Genomic DNA, 22,704 nt, shown 5'->3' with positions numbered 1-22,704 from the left:
CAGCCAATTCTTGTTCAATCGACAATATAGTCAAGTTTGATAGTCTAGCGGAGTTATGTTCTTATATATTTTTAATGCCTTTTTGGTAATTATATTTAATTTTCGGAGCTCCGAAGTATATGATCAAATTATAATTTTTCGGGGGAATTGTTAAAGTATTTTTTTTTAGTATTATTATATAGCTATTTTTTATAAGTAGTAATAGGGTATGTATTTTATGATGGATGCACCGATTTGTGATGAAACGATTTTATGATATATATATATATATATATATATATATATATATATATATATATATATATATAAAAAATGTTGTCATATAAATTTTGCGTCTTTTTAACTTGCTGCCTCCTCTCACTGTTCGCAACCTTATTAGTATTTTTTAAGCCTGCTATTAGTTTGGGTTTTAATATTTTTTTGGGTTTACCTGCGCTTGCGGTACGGGGCAATATATGAGTTTTACTGTGTCCCGGTTTGCGGAAGTTGTTTGGTTTGCCCTGGGTTAAGGTCAAACTTTACAGTACAATGCGTAGTACTAAGTTCAATGAGTGCGAAAGAGAGGCATCGACACGGGCCGACGCGTGAAACAAAAGATTTTGTATGAGTAATGAACATAATAAGGAGTGCCGCTCAACTCGACTCGCGCGCGCCGGGCGGTGCGGCGTGATGCGATGTTGCCATTCGTATGTAAACAAACAAACGTTATAAGAGCTCTGTCAGTGATTTCGCAGTTTTTCTTTTAAATAAATATTAAAAAATAGTTGGTGCGCAAAATTTGAGATAAAAATGGAACATTATAGTGTGTCTGACACATGTAATGAATGAATCATAGATCAGATCTCAACCCGCTTCACCGGCGACCCGCCCCCGCGGGCTGCCGCCCGGGGCGGGCCGCCCCCTCCGCCCCACCCACGCTACGCCACTGCACTTGCGTAGGTTGTAACTTCATCCTTCCCATCCTTCCCATTCTCTAAAGTAAACGTAGCTTGATCTGACCCTTTATTAACATATTTGCAAACATATTTGATTGACTTCACAGAATGGCAATACTCTATGTTCACGTGAGTGTTACATGTTCTTAATAGCACTGGATTATAAGGAACCACCCAACGATTATCTATTGTAAACCCTTGATATTGACAGAGAATCCACCATCATCCAGAGAACGTCTCCTGTACTGCGGATAACCATCATCACCGGTTTGAGTTTCCTTAATAAGAGCCTTAGGATAACGTTTGCTGCACGAATTATCTTTCATGCATGGAGAATTTCGGTTTAAACTTCCACAGGGGCCATGTATCATATTACTTTTAAAAATTTCGTAAAGCTCAGGATCACGATCGGGGTTAGGTATTCCAGCCCAAATAATATTGTCAATTTGATCCGGAGTGATGCGATGTTGAAGCCATAAAAGTATATGAATATGCGGAAGACCTCGCTTTTGCCATTCCGTCGAATACATATAGCATCTCACTTCACCGAATATTTTCCCTTTTATCAACAAATCCATGACCTTTTTTACCTTTAGTCGAAAAACACGCGAAATAATATCGTATCGATCATGAGATTTTTGTCCTGAAAGTAAGTGCTCATTTATGTCACTCCAGCGTGACATGTAAAAGTAATAAAAAGTTCTGTCTATGCCGTGTAGGATAGTTATGATCTATATAATTTAACTGATCATCCCTTTGATATATATTAATTATTGCAGCTCTAATAAACAATCTTTTAATATCAAATACATTTAATAGTTTAAAAAGTTCCTTGGATGGGTACATGTGGTTTTTTTTTGAAAATAACTCGTAAAATAAGTTTTTGAATTGTTATAAGTGGCTTAATTGATGTTTTACTCATCCCTCCCCAAGCCAGAATGCCATACTGCATAACAGACTGAAAAATAGCAAAGTAAACCATTCTAATACCTTCAATAGATAATATTGTTCTTAGTTCAACCCCACATAGCATGAAAGCTTGCAGCAAGCCTGTCAGTTAGCTTGAATTTGGCTTGCTATGCAAGCTTGAAGCATCAAACTTGATTCAAGCTTGATTCAAGTGCTTTGTCATCCATTGCGACCTACACTTGTTTTCGGCAAGCTTGCCAAAGGCATGACTTAAACTTTCCATGCAAGCTTGACGCATCAAGGTTGATTAAAGCTTGATTTAAGTCATCTGTGAGCTATATCGATCTTTTTTTTTTTCGGTATGCTTGCCGAAGGCTTGAATTTGACTTGCCGTGTTGCAGCCCTGTTGCATCCTGGGAGTTTATTATTTTTGTTTCCGTTTCAATGTTCCTTTATTTTTTTCTGGCCAGAGCTTAAATACTCCATATCTCTGTTGTCTATGGTAATATTCAAATATGGTAGATGTAGTAAACTCTGTCACCTAAAGCGTAGGAAATAATTAATTAGTATTAAATAAATGTGAAATAATTAATATATTTCCAAAATAAAATATCTTTATAAATGCTTGAACATATGATCTCAAATAATAGTTATAACATGGAAGAAGTAATGGATGCCTTGGAATCGTACGAAAAATAATTGCAAGCAAGTTACAACTTTTAGAAAATTCTGCATGTGTAATTAAAACGTCTTTGGAACAGCAAATAGAGAGAAGGTTGGAAAATAATTTTGATACGCTGATTATAGTGAAAGGTAAATATGTACAGTCGCGGTAGATGCCCAAAAAAATGCTAAAAATCCGAAAACACTTTTATTCTGTGCTCTTTCACTTCCTCTTTTCAAATCAACCGGCGGAGATAAGAAATTCCAACTACTTTCGGAGATATCAAATTTTTTAATTTTCATCACAATACCTGCGTATTCATGCGGAAAAAAATGCTAACAATCCGAAAATACTTTTATTCTATGCCCTTTCACTTCCTCTTTTGAAATCAACCGGCGGAGATAAGAAATTCCAAATACTTTATGAGATATCGAATTTTTTAATTTAGCAATACAACGCCCGTTTAACCCTTCGAACGTCGCCATTTTTTATTTTGACGTGTGTTAGTGAGTGCGTAATAAATAAAATGGTCGATTAGGTCAGGTCAGTTTCATTATAAATACTTTCAAACTAAGCGGACATTAAAAATAATGTGAATTTAATTTAATGGTTTTTTAGTTTTAAATTATTTATAATGTAACTGACCTGACCTAACAAAACCCGGACAAATGATGAACATTAACAACTCACGTAATTTTTTTTAACTTATTACTTGCGCAACAATATCCAAATAAAAAAATAATACTTTAAAATTAGAAACTTTAAAAACTCACCTAAGTTGGAGGCGGGTACATTTCCTTTGCCACTATAAGGAAATGATGTAGTCGTTCACGGCAGAAGTTGACCGATTAATTAAACATCGTATTGAACAATAAATGAATAAATAATCACGTATTGGTTCATTTGAATACTGTCCAATCACGGAATAAATAATCACCTATTGGTTAATTTGAATACTGGCCAATCACGGAACAGTCACGTGACAAAATTGTCCAATAACAAACATGATACACGTAAACAAGAAACCTTATTATCTATGACAAGAAACAATTGTGATCGCCGCATAGTACGCAGGTATTGTGATGAAAATTAAAAAATTCGATATCTCCTAAAGTATTTGGAATTTCTTACCTTCGCCGGTTGATTTGAAAAGAGGAAGTGAAAGAGCACAGAATAAAAGTATTTTCAGATTTTTAGCATTTTTTTTGGCATCTACCGCGACTCTACATATGATGAAATTTAAAAATTCGATATCTCCTAAAGTATTTGGAATTTCTTACCTCCGCCGGTTGATTTGAAAAGAGGAAGTGAAAGGGCACAGAATAAAAGTATTTTCAGATTTTAGCATTTTTTTTTGGCATCTACCGCGACTGTACATATTTACCGTAGTTAACCACCATTAACTAGTGATAATGTTAGGTTTATACAATACAAAGACTGATTTTCCGAGAATGATCGGTTGAGTCAGGTTAGTTGAATTGTTTGGTTAGGTTAACTGAACTACACTAAAAATAACTGTATAGTGTGTTATGCTAGGTTATTTGGTTTAATAGAACTTTGGTTAAGAATTGCCAATTAAAATTTAGCTAAGTTAAACTACTGAACTATTTTCAATGTAGCGAACCTAATCCCGGTGACCATTCTCGAGATGTCATAGTATTTGTAATTTATCTACTCTCACATAACCTAACTTTCATCCGATTTCAATGTATTTTTTAATGCAGAATACCTGATAAACCATTCACATTAATGTATAGTATTTTTAAAGTACCTAACCACATGTTAAAACTTAAAATTCCTGGTAAACTACTTGTATCTTGCACCCTCTTAGAGAATTATTGGAAACTGTGTTGGGAAGAAAATTTTTTTTTTTATTTTTATGAAAAAGAGGTTTTTCATCAGATTACCAAGCAAAAAAATTGTTCATCTGAACATTTACACGTTAGGTTAGCTTCAGGCATGTTAAAATAACTATTAGTTATTGTGTAGGTCAGGTACTAAAAGTATTACGTATTAAATGTGTTTTAATAATTAGGTCACTTAACCCAATAAATTATTTTTGCAAGAATCAGCTTCATGTGCAAAAATCTAACCTTGGAAAATATATATAAATTACTAAACTACAATGTATGAACATAAGTTGAATAAATACCCTTTGGTACAACTTACAACCGTTTGCTCAATATGGGAGTTGTGGTAATAAAATAAAATGTCAGTACCTTTGCTATTTTTCAGAATGATTAATAAAATATCATGAAGTTAAGAAAAAAAATACATTTTCAGATCTTTATTTGCTGCTTTTCTGATGCGCCTGTCTCCTACTTAATTACCGTACCATATGATTTTAATGTCACCAATGTCAGCATCTGATCTCAAAACCACAGGACAATTGGCAACGTAATGCATTAGCTGTAAACTTGAGTATTTTTTGTTTTGTTTTATATATCTTATGCATTCTGCCACTAAATAAAGAGAAAAAAATGTACATGCATGACTAAATGGACTGCAGGATATTTGTGAACAGTTAGAAAAATCAGATTGAAAGCTGGTGAACCATTACACAAGTTTAAAATTTGGAAAACTGCTTTTTACTTAAATACCTAGTGTGTTCTGGGAGGTGATGGCATACTTGAATAATAGGCCTTAGTACATTTTGTAAGTTTTGGTTGTTTTCTGGTTCTAAAGTTCTAATTTTTTTTACTTAAATTACTTAAATGCTTGTTTATTTTGTTTTATTCTGACCTTAGGACCAAACTACATTTAATCAATAGAGTTATCTTCAGAAGAATCTACAAAATATAGTTAACAAAACATAAAGTTTTCTTGAACAGTCCTTTGATTAGGTATTTAAATATAATTCATGGCCCATAAAACCATATACCTAATTCTCTCAAAATTTTCTTTCTTTCTTTGTAAATCATTAACAATATCAGAGAACTGTTTAACAAAATTTGTTAATTTTTTTTTGTTCCAGGAACAAAATTATTGAACGGATTGAAAAGTAATCTTTGGTGTGATGGAGAGCGCAGCCCGACACTTCAAATTATAAATCAGCACAACTGGGACAACACAATTTTTACAGACAGGTGCAGATTTCTCTCTCACATCTGATTTGTTAGGGGACGGGGGAGTTCCTACATTGGTCAAATCATGTTGCGTTTAACTACAATTCCTTGCATGTGGTTGATTTACGCTAATTATTGTGTATGTTCACAGCATGTGTTGTTAAGCATGGGTGAAAATCTGTAGGATTCCAAGGGAGGTCCACCGGATAACATTTATTATTCCCACTTCACAGTTACGATTTTGCAAGCGCAAACTAGTCCCCCTCAGAGAGGTGCTTTTTGATTCCAGGGAGGCCCTGCCTTGGGTACATATGTAGTGTAGCAGTATTTGCGAAAAAAAAATGTTAAAAATTTGAAAATACTTTTATTCTATGCTCTTTAACTTCTTCTTTTCATTAAACCTGGTGGAGATAAGAAATTCCAAATACTTTAGGAGATATCCAATTTTTTAATTTCCATCACAATACCTGTGCATTCATGAGGTGTTCAACATTGTTTCTTGTTTACGAGTATGAATTTTTTTCGCGACGTAGGTGAACGACTACCTCATTTTCTACTAATGGCAAAGGAATTGTACCCGTCTCTAACTTACGTGATTTTTTTACGTTTCAAATTTTAATGTTTTATTTGTTATTTGGATATTGTTGCGCAATAAATAAGTAAAAAAAAAATTACGTGAGTTCCTACTGTTCATCCTTTGTCCCGGTTTGTTTGGTCAGGTCAGTTACATTATAAATACTTAAAAACTAAACAACCATTTAAATTAATTCACTTTATTTTTAATGTTCGCTTAGTTTGAAAGTATTTATAATGTAACTGACCTGACCTAATCGACCATTTTAATTAATTAGGCATTCTCGAACACACGGCAAAATAAAAAAATGGCGCTGGTCAAATGATTGCACAGGTCTTGTAGGTATAGCAAAATAAGAACGGCGATATCTCCTAAAGTATTTGGAATTTCTTATCTCCGCCGGGTTTAATGAAAAGAGGTAGTTAAAGAGCATAGAATAAAAGTATTTTAGGATTTTTAACATTATTTTTCAGAAATACCGCTAAACTACATATTTACCCTGGCTTTGATTTAAAGTATAAATAGGTTAACAGTGTTTGTAAATTTGTGAAATAATATGTTAAGTAGTATTTGTAACAAAAAGAACTCCACAAGGCATTACATAAGTAAAATACACGAGAGTGGTATTTATTCTCTTTGTGATCTTTGGAAAGTAAAGTTAAAAAGAATATTAGAATAACCCTGTAGCTTATCATAATTCAAATATCATAGCATAAAACCGGGAATTTAGAAAAACTCATTATTGTATGTATGCAAGGAGAAAAAGTGACTGTTCTTTTTACTACCCAAAATGTAATGCTAGTAGCACTTGTATATAATTTTATTTAATTGTTGAGCTAATATTTGGTCAGCTACTATCTGCAAAATTTGCCGATTGGTACCAACCTATTACTATAAAATAATTTATATAAAATTTTAATAAAAGTTTTAATACATTTGTCAATAAAGATAAAGGTTTTTAATCTGGTGTTCCATGGCTCAACACACCGACAACAATTGAGTCGCTCACGTTCAGGTATTTTTGAGAGGATTCTGGTTATTGACCGGAAAGTATTATAACTTGTAAAAGCAATACCAAATTTTTTTTGTTTAAATAAGTTATTGTTTCAACCAACCATAACGGCAAGGGGTGGAAAAAAACAAGGGTTAAAAGTAAAAAAAAAAAAAAAAAAATTTAACCTTTTTAGTAGGTATACCGTATACAGGTATACTATAAAATCTGTTATAATGTATACCTAGTAAAAACTCTAAACATTATCTAAAATCTTTGGCTAAAACAAATTTTTGGAGGGGAAAAAAAGTAACTTTTAAAATAAGAAAATTCAAAACTTCCTTACTACCAAATTTATGTAAATGTATTTTAAACCATCTTAAACCTTAGTCTAAAGCAAATGGTTATAGTACCACATATTAGTGCAAGGAATAAAAAATTGTGTTGTAAGGTAAAAAAATTTCATAACTACCTTGGAAGGCACACTATTTAATGCTGGATGCACTGCAAAAATTTGATTTTTTACTGATTGGAATCGTGAAAATATTTTATCGATAATTTTGGAATATTGGAGAACATATAGGATGTAAGAATGTTCCAAATGTTTATAGAAGTATACCTACAGAACATTTGCAGAAGAAATAGGTGCTTATAAATCTTCCTATGCCTGTTTGCTGTGCTGGTAGGGATATTTTTATTTTGCTCAGTGTTCAACATTACCATTAATTTCCATTTTAGTAGTGTTTCCTGTTTTCTATGGGTTGCATTAGACATTTGTTATTCCCATTGCAACTATATTGATATTTGATAATTTAGCATGGCCATGATGCCGAACGAGCTGGATTAAGTGGCAGAGTGGGATAAGCAAGGAGGCTCGGATCCGGCATCTAGTGAACAACTTGCTCAATAGGTGCAAATAGTTAAACTTTTTCTGTAGAGAGGCGCTATAATCACACGCCTCGGTGGTTCCTTGTCTCCCGGACACTCTCTCTGCGGCGCACATATCTACCAGCTTTCAAGGATTGATAAGAGAGTGAGGCTTCCATAAGGCAGGGTACAGGGCCTTTTTCTTTTCATTACATAAAAGAAATTGTGATCTTTAGCATGTTCATAATAAAAACACTTATGATTTGTTTTAAACATCAGAACTTATTATTAATTTGTTGATGTGTAACATATCAACTCTCAGTATTACAGCATTGGGTGGGAGTAATTTTGTGAATGTGTAACAACCGTAATGCTGCCCTCTGTGGTGGATGGTGCGAAGCAAAGTTCACAAAGACAAAAGGAAACTTCATAGTATTAACTGTTTAGTGAATTTTAACAAGATGGTCAGGTCACAGATCCATATTGAAAATCAGGTCCAAAGCTGGGGTTTTGTATTTTTTCAAGTCTTACTTGCTTTTATTGGAGCCGTTTCATTATTTAGTTTAAAATATGATCTGCTAATCAAACGAATCAATGGTTAACTTGATGTAAGCTTTTGGACATACGCCATTGCTAAGCACATGTATGTCTGTAGAAGAAAACTACAAAAAAAATACACAAATTTAGCAAAAAATTGCTGTTGTCAGGATTTAACACCACACTAAAGAGTCGCACCTGTGTTTTCGTACCATGTACGTCTCTGCCTGAGGACGGGAGCAGATAGCAGTTCCCGAAACGTCGCTCGTTTCTGTTTTAGAAAACTGTTGTGTTTGTTTTGTCTTTTCGTTTTGTCGTGTTTTTGTCTCATTTTGACTGTTGTGCTGGATTTTTTTTGTTCAATATTTTTGTGCTGTCATCATTTGTGGGGTTTTTTCGTTTCTCTTTTGTTTTTCGAAAACTATTGTGTTTGTTTCGTCTTTTCGTTTTGCTGTGTTTTTGTCTCGTTTCAACTGTTGTGCTGAATTTTTTGGGTTCGGTATTTTTGTGCTGTCATCATTTGTGGGGGTTTTTTCGTTCTGTTAGTCCATTTTTCTTTGTTTTTCTTTGTTTGTTGATCATATTCCTGTTGTGGAGTATTGTGTGGTGTTAAATCCTGACAACAGCAATTTTTTGCTTAATTTGTTTTTTTTGTCATATTTTTTTTTGTAGTTTTCTTCTACAGACATACATGTGCTTAGCAATGGCTAATAGCAAAAGCTTACATCAAGTCATGCACTCCCATTGCACAAATCTTTCAAAGATAAGAATCGATGGTTGCCCCACAGCACATTCTAGTGGTGTTGTGGAACATACGTGTGATTTGCATCCAGAAATGTAGTTGAAAACACACATTCTGTATATTTATCATGCTCTGCATTATTTTAAAGAATTATACATTATAGATTACATTTTGTGTCTGAGTGTATATGCAACATGAGAATTCATGAATTTTGTTTGTTACGGATTTTAGATGTTACACAACACTGGTCAGCACTGAGAGACTTGCTCACATCTTTTTAGTTAAATGACTTTTGGTTTTTCACTATGGTCAGTAGAGATTTGGTGGGAAGGCATTACGATGAATTAACATAGTGTAGTTGATGCAACTTGATTCATGTAAGGTGAATCAAGTTATTTACTCAATGAATCACATTGGTGTAGTCAGCGCAAAAAAATTCATGGAAGTGACAGAATTTTCTATTAGAATGGGACAGTCTTAATAATGATAGGTAGATGAGGCATTTGTAAGATTTAAAAAAATGAAATAATAATATACAGATTTTTTTTGTAGGTAAGTAAATCTTTAAAAAGATCTTATAATACCTAATCAAACCATTAAATCCAATAATATAAAAATAAAAAGTTCAAAACCAATTTTGGTAGTTATCGGACATCGCTGCTTTTTAGAACATAAAGAAAAAAATAATCTGTAAACATGGTGTTCACACTCTACACACATCCCAAAATGTACCCTGAAAACATGGTTTCCTAATTCCTACTGGTTCATGAAAAATAACAGTTCAAAGCTTGCATTACAATACCCATGTTTTCACACTGCCGCTGCCATTCATTATTGTTGACCTGCGTTCGTGTATCTCTGTGTTTAGCACCACTGTAGCCAACTATGGAAAATTAAAAATACACTAATTATTCTGTTTCATATATTGAAGTTTATGCCTGCATCCTGATGGGATGATCTTGTGGAACATGATGCTTGCTGTTTTAGTTCGGTACGTCAAAAGATCCTGATGGCATGATGTTTGCTGTTTTAATTTAGTACAGCGGAAGTTCCTGCATATAAAAAATAAAATAAAAATATTGTCATATAATAATGAATTATGATTGTAAGTCAAATAAAAATGATTTTTTTTTTCCAACCTACTATCATAATTATTTATTATTTTGTAATTTATTTTAAGTGCAGGATCTTTCAAATTACTGAACTAAAACAGCAAGCATCGTGTACCACAGGATCAAGGGATAAACTTGAATACATGAAATACCAGCCATAACGAACACAGAATATATAATGGCTGTAATCAAAGAATTCCGTGGAAAAACTGCAAAATTCAAAGTGTGGGCTACTTCAGTGCACAGCACATATTCCTCACAATATGATGAATGACGTTAACAATCCAATTCAAATTTTAGTCTCCTATTAGACTGGTTACATATTTTAAATGTTATGTAACGAAAGGAACATTTTCTATTACATGATAGGTTGTAAATCATTATCACAGGTCTAAAAAGACTACATGAAACAACATACGTCCATTTTATTTGTGATTTTCATTGGCTATCCAGCTCTCATGGAAAAAGTGGGTAAAGGTTGACAGTGGAAACCCTTGTCCTACTAATTGGGGTAAAGATTTCGGAAAATCTGTTTAGGAAAATTAAAAAAAAAAATCCATGCAGTAAATATTTTGGAAAAATATTACAATTTTTATTTGTGAAGGTGAAAGAGATATCCTTCAACAACACAAACCGCTTTTTGAAGATATAGGACTATTAGGGGGTTCAGGTGAAAATCAACAACGAAACTGGAAACCTTTGCCCACACCTACCCTATGTTTTCTGCACCCGCTTTGCATTTGTGTCCAAGGTGGCTTTGCATATTTTTGCAAAAATATCGTTAATGGTAAAAGATATCTATCTGTTCTTTAATACACTACCGCTTACTAGTGCAATCATTTCTACTCGAACATGTTATATATTTCAGTATAAATTAAATTTTTTTATCAATCCGAATAGAGTACATATGATTAAATATTTATGAAATCAAAGCTCTATAATAATGTTTGAAACCCATCAAAACAAGTTATTTTAATCATCCCATTGGGGGAAAGTTAATAGATACTTAATTAGTTTCGGGCATTTACAATGTTATTCCGAAGTATTTAAGACCTCTAAATTTGTCTATGTGCATGTCATCTTTTACTGAGTCTAAGGTACTTCCTGAATATTTTACCGTTTTTGGGAATTTCCGAATTCATCGGATTTCCTGCAGATACTGTTATCGTCGTACGCGTGTGAAGTGCTAACTCTGTATTCAGGCTGTCTTTTGAAGTAAGCAAATTACTGTTTATATAAAATAATGTTTTTATGTCTTAACAGTTCTTACATTAGTAACATTACATAGACAAATTTAGTTGTGTATTTTATTTATTCATATTCTTTTTGGTCAGATGTGAAATCTCATTTTAGTCCATTTCCCATTTTCGTTCTGAATACTCACCACGTGGTCGCACATCTCTGTAGTCATAACTCTTTTTCACTCTGTAAATATTCGGTTCGTCATGGCACGCGGCATTGCTGTCCGGCTGAATTGTTTTTTTTAGGATGGGCTCACATTGCTAAAATTCCCTACTTATAGCTGCATGGAGACTTAAATTTTTGTGCGTGTATTTTATGGAGTCCTATTCATACTGCATGGCCATCTCTTGAACATTTGTAACATTTAAATGTTTGGGGATATTTTGATAAAAGAGTACCTATACAGCCATTACCATTGTAAGACTTATTGTAAGGTTTTCATATTGTATTCATTCGTCCCCAATAAACCTCAAAGCCATTTTAAACACAAATGCAGATTTGTGGTTCCAACCATTACTACAAAGGAAATAAAAATTCTGAAAACAAAATAATAATCATTACTAATTCAGTTATATGCTATGAAATCTATTCAAAGTTTTTACATTAATTTCAAGAAATTTATGAAATAATTGGCTGAAATAGTTTTCACGGTATGTATATAAACTTATATTGTGAAATAGCTGTAAAAAAAATCTGAATATGTTATAATTAAATTTGTTTGCATTTATTTTAAAGAATGTAAGCATTTCAAAAATTTCTCCGGAAATTTATCTACAAAAGTATAGATTAGCGCAAGGTACTAAATTAATGTTGGAATGTCCAAAAAATCATAACTACGTTGAAGGCATTACATGCCAGATGCATTCAGTTAAAAATACCTTGGAAACATTTTCACTGCGCTGGATGCCAGGAAATGATTACTTGATAATTATGAAATATTAGAGAACATGTAGGCGACATAGGTCATGTCAATCAACTGAAGGGGTTTCCGAAACATTCCCAAAATGAACGATTACTTTTTAACCTACCTATTTCTGAATATGGTTGTACTGTATGGTTTTTAATTTTTTAAATATTGACTGTTTTTGAACCTGTGGGTGTAAAGTATAAATTATTAGTTCCCCAGGACACTTTCAATTACTGTTTGGTCTTCGCCCCTCCTACTTCCATTCAAAAAGATAAAATTTAAAAAAAAATATATTGGTATTGCATAATGTGTATGATGCATCAATATGCATGCAGATGAACAGTATGGCCATCTAGTCTGTTGAGGGTTGTGAAATATGGAACGTGAAAGCTGATAGTGCTATCTACCCAAGGTCTTCAGTAAATCAAACTTACAGTATGCAATAAATTTAATGAACATTTCCTGTAGGCATGTTATACAGTATGGAATGCAACAATTAAGGCAAAATGTAATTTAATTAATTTTTCAGGGTTGCATCGAAGGAGCGCAACTGGTGGGGGCCTCTAATTTCGTGAGGCTCCTGACCAGAGTGGAAGGACAGCCACTGACGTATTTCAGAGACAACAACGGTACAGTTCATTATTATTAATTACTGTAGCTTCATTTTGTAATGAATTGCATAGCTCGTGTAAAATGCAAGTATTTTTCCAACTTACCATGAACCCAAAGTAAGAAAAAAAGAAAACAAATTTTCAGATGTCACAGAAGGTCATGTAAGGACATGTGCACCTATTTTTTAATCAGTAGAATTGTAACATGTATAATTGTCAGGACCATACACAATTTTGATAGGAGAGTGGATGGATGATTCATTTTGTGATTCAACCTTCTGCTCCATACGTAACTGTAGGTAATTGGTGATTTCAACATGTCAGAATACATCAATGAAGATTGATTTCAAGTGCTAAAGAGTGTAAAAATTTAACTCTCAAGAATGTAAGATCTTAGGATAGCATAACATTAAATATTTTGTTTCATCCACATTGGTGTAGCTGTGTTCATATAGTTGGGGGGGACAAATAATGATTTTGATGTCATGTAAACCCATTTCCCTCCTACTATGACGGGAAGGGGGGGGGGGGGGGGTTGGGGGGGTCCCTCCACCGGAAAATTTGTTTTAAAAGTGCAAAATTGTGCTTTATAATTTTTTTTCTATCTAACCATTGGATACATTGATGTTAAAATTATTGTTTCCTTAAGATAACATTTGATGAGTGAAGAATTTACAAATCAAGTTGGGCAGAAGGCAGGGAGGGCACAAGCTCTCTTTTTTTTTTATTCGAATGCAATTAAATAGTAACATTTTACAATCATAATGATATTTTTATAAATTATTTTGTACAAATAATTAATTTTCGATTTTTTCAATCTAAATTAAAAAACACGTACACTTGTAAACATTAAAAAAAAAATGTTTATAATTCATAAACTTTGCCTTGTCCACATAACAGGCTACATATTATTAGGGACACCTGTATTTCGCGAATACATTTCGTGTCAAGGTATTTCACAAAATACTGTATCTTTTCTCCTGTGGTTATTGGCTGAGGTCGGTAAGAGGTGTCGTCCCGCTCTTGACGGGGCCAATGAGAATGTGGTCACCGTACTGCTGCACCCTCACAATTTGCCATGACTCTTAAAAAAAGCTATAGTGTTTCGTGAAATACCTTGACACGAAATGTATTCGCGAAATACAGGTGTCCCTACATATTATGTCACAACTACTTTGACTGATTAGCCCTACACATTTAAAATCTCCAGCACATGTCACTATTCGATGCCTTAAATAACACTGCACATTTTTTTGTATTAAAGTCTTCACTCACTTAATAACAATGTAAAGAATTAATCAGGGTAAATCTCCTGCAGTTACTAAGGTCACAGGGGTGCTTGGACTGGTGAGAGGCGAAAGCTCTAAGCGCTCGGCCACCGCGCGGCACACTAATTTTTTGTTTTGTACTTTTGTGTGTAATTGTTACGCTTGCGGTTTCTATGTTAGTTTCCTTACTCATTTTTGAACACAGGCACCTGTGGCATTGCTTTCTCAATTCAATGTTATACTATCCATCCTGTTAATGAGCGACACTATTTTTCTTATGAAAACAATTTATATTAAGTAATTAAGTGGAGATATCCCTTTTGAAGGAGTATATGTGGGCGGAAAAAAAAGTGAGAGGGTGTTTGAAATGAGGTGAACGGTGTGCCGCGCCGAAAATAAAAGGCAGGGAAAAGGGAAACCAGGAAATCCCTGAGAATACCAGCTTTCCGAAGCATCATACCGGCATAATTTACACATCCGAAATTCAGATGACACCTCTGAGAAAAGAACCAGGTAACTTAAAATAACTGCATTTATAAGAAAAGGACAACTTTTTATTTACATGAATACTTGTTCTATGTTTAGTAGAATTTTTTATGTATGCATAGCCATTAAACAGGTTATTAAATTTGTGTGGACTTTCTAAAAAGAAACATTTTTATTTCAATGTTTTCAAATCCTTAAGTTAACCTTTTAACTTTGTTATCTCTTTTATGTTTAAGGATGAGTTACTACCAGCAAGGGACAGAAACTTAAGACTACAAATTATAAAATTACAGTTAAGAGTTAAGTGTTAAATGTAATGGTTTAATGGTAATTCAAAACGGCCTCCCCCCCCCCAACCAAACACACACTTGTTCTTGCCACTTTATTACAAAGAGAATAATTAATAATCAATTTTATAATGTGTTGTAGCGCTAGAATTCTTCTCATGATAGATTGTTACTCACCTCAGTTCCACTTATTACTGGTTCACTTCCGTTCCATGAAGTTTCAGCATGAGCACCTTCACACAGCTATTGAAAAATATGCTAAAACAGTTTTTTGTGTTTTCATTGTCAATAAAATGAAATGCTAATGCACACGTAAGTAGTTTGACTCTACATCTACAACTCTGGTCTACTGCTCAAAACATGTTTCTACAACACTACTCCTTACACCTAACACGACAACAAAATTGCGAAATACTTAAGGTTATTCAAGGAATGTGCAAGTACACTCACAGACGATATGTATAGGTTGTGGCCGGCAGGGCCACATTTTTACTTGTAATTTATTTTTGTTGCTGGTCTCTAGTTTTATATGGTTTTTTATTTCACGTATTTTTACGCCTTTTTTAATTAATGTTAATTTATCTGTAAATTTTTTTAATTATATTTGTTTCTGTTAATTAGTTATATGCCGTTTGGTAGCTATCGATTATGAGTTTAAGAACATCGATTTGTGTTTCACGTAAATACCACTTGGCGAGCGCCCGGCGGTTGGCGGATGACGTCAGACATTCGGCTTGCCGGGAAGAAAAAATCAGCTGGGCCGGAGAGAGTGTGGCGAGCGACCGTCGAAGAGAGAGCCATGTGACGGCGCGGACTGGTGTGCCGGACGGCAACGGGCGACGAAGAGTATTGGGGTGGAGGCTCCACGCTGGGTGACAGGGCAATGGTTTGCCCTGTGATACTGGACTTATCAAGGTAAAGAGAGGCCGCAATTTTGATTTTTACCCTCGTGGTGCTGCACTGGTTTTTGGCAAACCTAGTGAACTGTGTATTTTCCCATACTAAATTTTATTTGGACGGAACTTTTATTGGCCAGTTTGGTGAAGAGGCCCATTTGTTTCACACGTTGTTCCAGTGTGGGATTTTTTAAAAAAGGTCGCCCGTTTGCCTGTAGTTGCCATAAAAGTATAAGTTTGGAAGAAACGAACATTTTGCAATTTGTTTTTGAGACTTTGTCTTCGGAATTTGCATACTTAAAGTTGGCTTTAGCTAATATATCAGCTTGTGCAGTATTATTAAAAGTATGCGATCGGTATTGGACTACATGCGCAGCCTGATGTTGGTTGGTGCGGCCATTCTACGTTTTTATAAAATCATTGGCAAGTTAATAAAGAAGTAAGACTTTGTTTGAAGCTGATGATAAATACTTCTGTGGTAACATGGTTATGTTACGTGAAGAGTTTTTGCTACATTTCCCTTAAAAATAAGATAATTTTTTTTTGATCATCGTTCACGCCTTTGTGAATTCGTACCTATGGCCCGGCGTGGCATTAGACTCTGGAGTTGGTGAGGAAGGTCAGGAAGCCAGCGCACGCCTAGGATATTAACTTTGTTTTTTTGGCAAGTCTTTAGCAACGAACATCTGAAGAAAGACTAAACCGTTGATTGAGAGTTTAAGAACTTTATTTAAATAAATTTTTTGTACTTCAGTTTTATTATTGTAATATTTTTTTATATATTTATATATTATATTGATTGTCTTGTTTGATTTTTGGTATTAGGGCAGTCAGTATATTTTGATATTTTATAGTGGCCACGCCTCACGCCCTTATATATTTTTATACTTGTTGTTATCAGTATTTATATTTTTACGATTTTTTAAAGGTTATTGTTAGTATCGCAAATGGGGATAAGATGCTGCCATTATTAACGTCAGCTTTTGTAACTAAGCTTGTATGGTTATGTATAGTAAAAATTATTTTTGCAAATTTCTATTTTTTAATAACATACGTCCAAAGTCTTGCCTCTTGTTTGTTTAATGGTTACTCTACTATTATATCCTTTGAATTTTTTTGGCCTGACCCCTGGGCAGTGGTGTGGGGAATTTATATTGTTTAGCTTTTTATGCCTGGTTTTAATATTTATTTTTTCCCTTCGCGCCCAGAGTGAGTCGGGGACGCAACCCCTCTTCCAATTAAGGAGGAAGAAGGGTTACAAGGTGTATGATACACGAGGAGGGAGGGAGCTAAGCTGCCTAATGACAGCAGACATTAGGTCTGGTTGCAAAGTGGAAGGGGCGTAGTCCTGCAGGTATACTCTATTTCGAATAGCATCGGTAGGTTTCGACTGTTTAAAGTAAAGTCACTTTACTATTTGATTTTGAATTTGATAATTTAGATGCTGGACAAATTTCTTGCATATGAACCTTTAATACATGGTACCCGATTTGCTTAAAATTGCTTAGATTATTGATTTATTCAAATAGCATAACAGTAATGCGGAATAATATTATAAAATTAAAATATCACGGTCTTGAAAGTCCCCCCCCCCCCCCCCCCCCCCACGGTTCCTACGCCCCTGTTCATCCATTAAATTGTAAAATCTATGATAAGGGGTGAGAGGGTCAATGACATGTAGTAATATCTCATTGCACTGAAATAAGTGAACTCTAAACAGCATCCTTGTGCATTTCTTTGCTATTCATTGCATGAATTAGTATTTTTAATTTTATTACTTCACTCATTTATTTCATATTAAGTATTTCTTTATACGTTGCTAAATGCACAACATGTACTGTAGATCAATGTAATATCATTGATCTAACAATTGAATTGCAGGTCAAAGAAGAAAAAAATCAGGTGCGTGTGTCAGCGGCCAAGGCATGGCGGCATGCCGGAATCATCTGAAGCGCCTGCAGCGCGGCGGCCAGCTGGCCATGTGCCTGGTTATCTTCATAGGTGTGAATGATCTCCTAGTAAGTAAATGAAAATATTATAGAAAATAGTGTGACTACAATAACTCATAATGATAGTTTCAAGTTTACCAAGTGAATATTTTTCTTACATATCATTATACATTATACCATTCTAACAATGGGTGCTGTACTTTTGTTAGCAAATTCACGAAAATGCAACATGTATTAATCCCAGAAACGTATATTGTAAAACAACCATTGGAAAGTTATTATTCATAAACATGATAAAGAAAGCATTTCAAATTTGCTGGACAGTTAAATTTTTACCATGAAGCACCTAAATGTGTGTTTGAGGTTTTTTTTTTACAACTTACCTACTGGGATTCAAATAAAGAGATCATTCAGACTTAAACCCTTCAATACTATGTGTATTGGTAATGTTGCAGAACAGTTATAGTTGGAAACGAAGCAATAAAGGTTATTTTATAACTAACTATGTAATAATGGTATTGGAGGTTAGTATGTGTTCTATATATTGTCAGGGACGGTGGCTGATTTTATATCATGATTCGTTCAAGTTAAATTTACGAGACAAGGTAATTATTAATTCACTGTTACCCATGATTGCAGAAAGGCTCTTCGTTTGCACCAATGAAGGTCATGCTGCGGTGAATTATGGCCTTCCTTCTCCAGAGAAGAAAGACCATAATTCTCACGACAGTACCCCCATTTCAGAAGTTGTGGAGCTGTGCAACTTTGAAACAGAGGGTACTGTCGTGGAACAACCATATCCGAAAAGTGGTGTCAGCGCACAATGGTGGTAAGTATTACCTACTATTATTTGCGCAGTTAAAAAGTTAATAAATAACCATGAGTGCTCCGCCACTGGCAGCACTGTGGACAACAGCTGAGAGGAAGTTTAAATCCGTTCTTGGCCGACGGCTGTGACATCATGTTATTCTTTTGTTAATTTTATTGTCTGTGTGATTTTGTACGTCACTTTTATTTAAGCCTAAGTAAATGCTGTATTTGTGTTAACCTAATTTATATTTTTATGTAGAATATGCCACATTTAGGCACAAGGTTTTTTTATTATGCATGTAATAAAAATAGTTTTTATTATGCGTGGCTAGGACTCGCGTGCTTTATAGTTTATTTGTTTGAACGAGGTCATTGCCCAGCGCACGATAATGGACACGGAAGATTGTAACTGTAAACAGCTGGGAGCTGGGCAAGGTCACGCGCACACACGGCATGTTGTTCTCAATCGCGCGCGACGATGCCACGTTCTACTCGCGCGATGTTGCCACATTGCAGTTGCCTGCCTTCTGTACACTTTTAACACAAAAACCGAGGCTGTAGTAAGTAGCATAGTACTTTTTTGGTAATTCTTTACGATTTGTTACTGTTTGAAAGGAAAATAAATCACGACTGAATTATTTTTTCCCCATGCAGATTTGCAATAAAAACATTTTTTCCCACCATGGTATTCTAAAAATAAGGGTGAGGGTCTTACCCGGGGGCGGGTGGTACGTGGGTTTGTACGGTATTCATAATCAAATAAGCCATGCTTATTCATTGATATAAGTAATACTTAATGAAGTCGGCTATGTAGGTGACTCAAGTACTGGTACACTTTTGTTTGTTGTAAGCAATAGATTATGTATGGTATTAATTCCCGTTAATTTGTCCATATATCAAATTAAAATTGAGAGAGTAAATAAATTCAATTTGGGGAAAAGAAACTAAAAAAATCGTTGCTTAGTTTTGTAAACAATACAGGCTACGTACGTAACCTCTTCTACAGCTAGCGTGTTGTTCGCTACCACGTGGTTAACTTCACCCGCTTATAGATCACAGACACAAGATGGCCAAAATAATTTAACAACACAAACATTCAAAACATATTTATCTAGTTGTAAATTCGTTTTTAATACATGTTCATATTTATGTTATTCAAGTTCACTATCAAATTAGTATAAATATAATTTTATGTATTAATTTCATTATTTTAATCGCATATATGGTTTGAAACGTGGGCATTTTTATTTTCAAACAGGTAAACTATGTACTTACAGCGGTATATTTGCTTGCTTGTTGACACAAAATTCGTCCTTCACATTTTGAGATACTCCGTAAGTCCAATGCTTCAGCAGTCGCCTCGTGTGAGTTGCTCTCTCCTTGTTTTGGACACCTCTCAGTAGGTCGTCCTGACGTCAGCCAGTACCACCAACTTCGAGACGTCAAAGTCAGTATTTCTCGACTACCCCCCCGTAAATCATCGGAATCGGAACCTTCCTGTCCGGAAGCCAAAGCATCTCCCTTTTCTTTTCATTGATTTATTCTTCCATTACAGTCGCTGCTGCCCCAAACTTACTTCGCGTGCATACTAACAGTTTTTCTATTTGCAGTCATTGAGGCTGATGTGTCACATTACAGGCACCAAAAAACCGCAACGGCTTACTTTTGCTGCCCTGCATGCTGGCAACTCTGCTGTTGCAGGGTCCACTGCACCGCTGGCCGCTGCCCCCTCCTATGCTCAGGTGACTTCCGGGGTGGAATGCCAACCTCGCTCAGGTTAGTGATCCACATGTCTGACAGGGTGGTCAACATGCATTATAACAACAAAAATATACAAACATTGTACTACCAGATTCTCCTCACAGAATAATGGGACAACCGTTACTTACCATTTACTAGGCATCTGCGAAGGTTCGGAAATTACAAATACAAATCTAATATTGAAAAATTTGCGTCGAAATATAGAATAGGGTCACAAACAAAATGTATAAAAACATACCTATGTTGAGGTTATGTTTACAAATATTAAAGTGTTTCTAATTCCAAGCCTTGAAGTTACAACAACTAACAATTTGCACGTAAACTGTTGAATTATTTGAAAAGCACATTCAGCATGTACAAGATGGATGACATAAATGTTCTCTTCAGTGTGCTTGATCTAGGAAGCAAAATTTAAATTTTCAATTATGCTGAGCGTCAATATGCAGTCAATCTATTGAAAGTAGAATTTACAGTAAAAGGCACAGATATTGACAGTAGTACTATTACCCCCACAAAAAACAAGATTCCAGTTCAGGGGGCTTTGTGTGGGCTTTGTGTGACACAATTTGCCAGAATCAGAAGTAAATTACGCAAGTGGTGAACAGAAAACAAATGCTACTGAGAGTTCTTTGGCAGCAACGTGTGTACCGAGAATTCCAATCCCTACGAGTGGTGGTAGGAACTTCAAGAGATCTTCCCACTTGTCATACAATTAGCTGAAAGTTATCTGTCCTTCCAAACTACACAAGTTGCGAGCAAGAGGGTTTTCTCCACCGCAGGTAACATTGTTACCACTCGGTGTGAGTTGTTGCCACAGCATTTTGAGCAGTTAACTTTTCTCCAAGACAATGTAAAATGACAGTTTAGTATCTTAAAAGATTTGTTATGTTCTGTGACTGTAGTTACACCTTATATGTTAGGAAAAGTGTATGAAGATTGTCTTACAAACATGTGTTGTAACTTTACAGTGTTTTATGATATTGAATATTTACTTTTCCTTTTTTTTTCTAAAAGTTTATGGACTATCTATGTTAATTTTACATTTTTGCAAACAAAGGCAGCAATTACATTGTACATGTTTGTAATAAGTGCATGTTGTCTGGCAATGCCAATATAAAATTTCCAAATTCTTATGGTTCATATGTATATGACAAACAAAAAACTGATGAGTAGGTACTGGTTCACAAAATTCAATGCAATTAAAATACGAAAAATGCAAATAATATAAACACCAATTTGGAATTCGATTACGGAATGAAAAGAAGTAGCCTAATATAAAACCTTAAACCTAGTAAGAAACGTAATACAATTATTGTATAAGTGAGATAACTTATACCGATATTAAAATAATTGTAATTAAGTTTCATACGTTCAAGGGATATAAAAATGTAGAATTCAATTGTAATTGTTATTTTAATGAAACAATATACTATTTAATAAGTAGATATGTGTGGCAAAAGTACCTGTCAAGCTCTATAACTATTATAATAGAGTCAATGTTAGTATTTTAAATTTTACCTCACATTATTTAAAACAAATAAAAAAATTTGAAGAGCATCGGAATACAGTACTTGTTTTGCCCCACAGGATAGTTTGCATGTCGAATTTGCTGAAATGATTTGACGAAATAGCATACTGATTACAGAGGAGTTCTGCATTCCTTTTTTTTTTTTAGGAACATGTGTCGAGCTGCTAGACTTTGCGGTGAAGGCAGCAATGGTCCCGCACAATATTTATTGCAGGTATGGTTTTTAGGTTTTTTGTCATCAATAATAACCTACAATAATAATTTTCATCTGTATTCACTCTAATTACATGTAAGAAAATAATTAATGCATGTAACTTGTTACGTTTCCCATATAAATCCTTGCAGTGTTGTTAGTCTAGTGTAAAATGTTTAAATGTTACAAATATTAAATTAAAGAAAAACTTGTTTAATTGTGTCTACGATCAAATAAAACTAGAGTGTTATAGTGAGCTGTTTCGGATAGTTATATCAAAGCCAATGACAAAAGTATAAGTGAACATAATGTAGCTATAATTCGGACAACGAATCTTTATCAGGTTTATTGTAGACACCTGCGAGTACTC

The 22,704-nt window shown here is 34.4% G+C and overlaps 2 protein-coding genes across 2 annotated transcripts in view; one reads left to right on the top strand and one right to left on the bottom strand.

The window, feature by feature from the left end:
* Positions 1-3,376, bottom strand: part of LOC134541024 (uncharacterized) — a 52,354-nt gene extending 48,978 nt beyond the window's left edge. The window contains exon 1 of the mRNA XM_063384164.1: positions 3,282-3,376. The gene's annotated coding sequence lies outside the window, so the exon portion shown is untranslated. The remainder of the gene's footprint in view (positions 1-3,281) is intronic.
* A 233-nt stretch (positions 3,377-3,609) lies between these two features.
* LOC134541026 (uncharacterized) overlaps positions 3,610-22,704 on the top strand; it is a 53,539-nt gene continuing 34,444 nt past the window's right edge. Inside the window, exons 1-7 of the mRNA XM_063384165.1 lie at positions 3,610-3,976; positions 5,483-5,594; positions 13,075-13,174; positions 17,975-18,111; positions 18,682-18,871; positions 20,554-20,628; positions 22,289-22,355. The gene's annotated coding sequence lies outside the window, so the exon portion shown is untranslated. The remainder of the gene's footprint in view (positions 3,977-5,482; positions 5,595-13,074; positions 13,175-17,974; positions 18,112-18,681; positions 18,872-20,553; positions 20,629-22,288; positions 22,356-22,704) is intronic.

The sequence above is a fragment of the Bacillus rossius genome, chromosome 17 (assembly GCF_032445375.1).
Source record: "Bacillus rossius redtenbacheri isolate Brsri chromosome 17, Brsri_v3, whole genome shotgun sequence".
Classification (NCBI taxonomy): domain Eukaryota; kingdom Metazoa; phylum Arthropoda; class Insecta; order Phasmatodea; family Bacillidae; genus Bacillus; species Bacillus rossius.
Note: the sequence above shows the minus strand (reverse complement) of the source record. Positions and strands in the feature narration are given on the sequence as shown.